Source organism: Rhagoletis pomonella, unplaced genomic scaffold (genome assembly GCF_013731165.1).
Source record: "Rhagoletis pomonella isolate Grant_MI unplaced genomic scaffold, Rhpom_1.0 Rhpom_scaffold_00001, whole genome shotgun sequence".
Classification (NCBI taxonomy): Eukaryota; Metazoa; Arthropoda; class Insecta; order Diptera; family Tephritidae; genus Rhagoletis; species Rhagoletis pomonella.
In genome coordinates, this window is record NW_023458555.1 from 6,049,937 (window position 1) to 6,052,180 (window position 2,244).

At 32.6% G+C, this 2,244-nt stretch overlaps 1 protein-coding gene across 1 annotated transcript in view; it reads left to right on the top strand.

Moving 5' to 3' along the window:
* LOC118736902 (putative transcription factor capicua) overlaps positions 1 to 2,244 on the top strand; it is a gene marked incomplete in the record, with an annotated part of 182,437 nt that overhangs the window by 112,055 nt on the left and 68,138 nt on the right.

Here is a 2,244-nt window from a genome sequence, read left to right on the forward strand (position 1 = left end):
CATTGGTTTCCGAGAAATTCGCAAAAATGTGTTTTTCAGCTAGCTCACATTTTTCCAAATTTCTAGGAAACCAATGGAGCTACTAAATTGGTTTTAGTGGCGTTGAAGAACACCTAAAAGATACCTAATTCCAGCATATATCTGGAAAATTTAAAACCTAAATTTAACGATGGGTAAGCTAGGTTTACGTAAACCTAGCTGACCCACACATTTTTGCGAATTTCTCGGAAACCAAAGGAACACCTAAATTAATTTTGGAGGCCCTAATTAACTCCTAAAAGACACCTAATTCCTAGCTAATTTTTATTGATTTTTGGCGACTTGGGTCAGCTAGGTTTATGGACGTGTTTATTTTTTATTTAATTTATAATTTTATAATTTTTTTTTGAAGTTTTCTTCTTAAAAAAAAAAACCAAACAAACTACATACATTGCTCCGACACTAATACCCCAGAACAAAAGTTCAAACTAGTTGATCACTCGTAGTCCTAGAACGGGGGGTTTCAAAAATTCTGAATTCAAAAATATATAAAAATGCAAAGCAGCAGTCTCTTATATTGCAGATTAAAATGTCCAGTCTGCGCAACTTTACCTGAATTCAGCATTCAGCGTGGTTGCGAATTTTGGACTGTTCAGTCTAAAAAGTCAAATTCTTTGCATTTTAATATTTAGGAATTCAGAGAAACTATGTCAGATTTATTAAAAAGCTACACTGAAAACTGAATGAAATTTCATATATACATATGTACGTTAGGGTGCATCACTTTTCATGCAAAAAAAATCGGTACTGTTTTTTCACCGGAAATATAAAATTTTTTACTATGTAAAACTTGCGCTAAAATATTTCGGAAAAATACAGTAGAAGCTAACAAATTGAGAATTCTCAGAAATTAGTAGTGTAGTATGAACTATGTATATTTTCGTAAAAAAAAATTAAACTAATAAAGACAAAAGTAATGGTCACAACTAGTAAAGACAAATTGCTTCTAATTATATGCTCGCAGGTGTACATACGAACGAGCAACGCGCATTTTACAAAGTGCATTCAACCTCGGGAATCCCGCCATGAAACAATTCAGCTAGCGCATTCTTTCGTTAGTGCACGCTTTTGCGAAGCATTTGTTTGTATATCCAAGACAAATGCCACGATAACAAGTGACATAAGCCGTTGGTTAGACGCGTGTTTTTAAGTGTTTTTTTTTTTTCAATTAAAGCTAACAATTCGTAGTGGTTCTAAAATTTTGTTCAAAGCGATATTTTTAATATCTAATTAATACTAGATACATACTACATACATGCCATCATCAGAATAAACGACTCCAATCGGGAGTAAAATTTATATGTGATGTCTGAGACCCTGGTATTACCGATTGAGGGGGTGAAACTGAAAAAAAATCGTTCATTTGATCTTTTTAAGGACCACCCTAATGTGCATATGTGGTAAACAAAATTTTAATAATTTAAGTAATTAATTAATAATATTTTAAGAATTTCGTGAACAAGTAATATTCACTAGCCACTTTTGACAAATATTTTCGTAGCGTTTTTGAGAAAATAAATTCCAAACTTCAATCTTGCTTTCCCAAAAAGTCGACAAATGTAACACGCGGCATAAACATATCCACGCCACGATATTTAGTCCCTTGGGTCCATCCATGGACCATTGCAGTAAAAGCCTAAACAAGCTATTAAATTGATTTTTTGAAGCAATTCTTCCATTATTCATTTTGAATAAGAAAAGATTTTTAAGCAAATGCATATCCCATATGTTGCAATGAAGGTATCCAAAGGCAAAAAGCAAACATCTTGCAGTGTATTTAAAAAAAAAAAAAAAACTTACAAAATGAATAAACAAATAAGCCTTAAATTTAAGCCAACACAGCTGGACACACTTGCCCATGCGTATAGTACTTTTGCGCCTAGTATTATTAGAAGGCGCATTATATGGCGCAGCGATAAATGAAAGGGGCTTGAGTTTAAAGTTACACCAGTGCACACACACATATCATAGAAAGGTTTAGTAAAATTCCATTAATAATTTATAATTAGAATGAACAGCAAAATAATAGGCTGCGATAGCAGTTGTAATGGTTGAGCAAAGCGTTCAACTATCAACTCGAGCAGCTTCTTAATTTTTTAAAGCCCTGCAGGAAAAATATGAAATAAAAATTTATAGGATCACAGTTTTAGGGCTATTTTCTCAAATAGTTTGTGAAATTTATATGCCCTTCATCACATTTTTTTT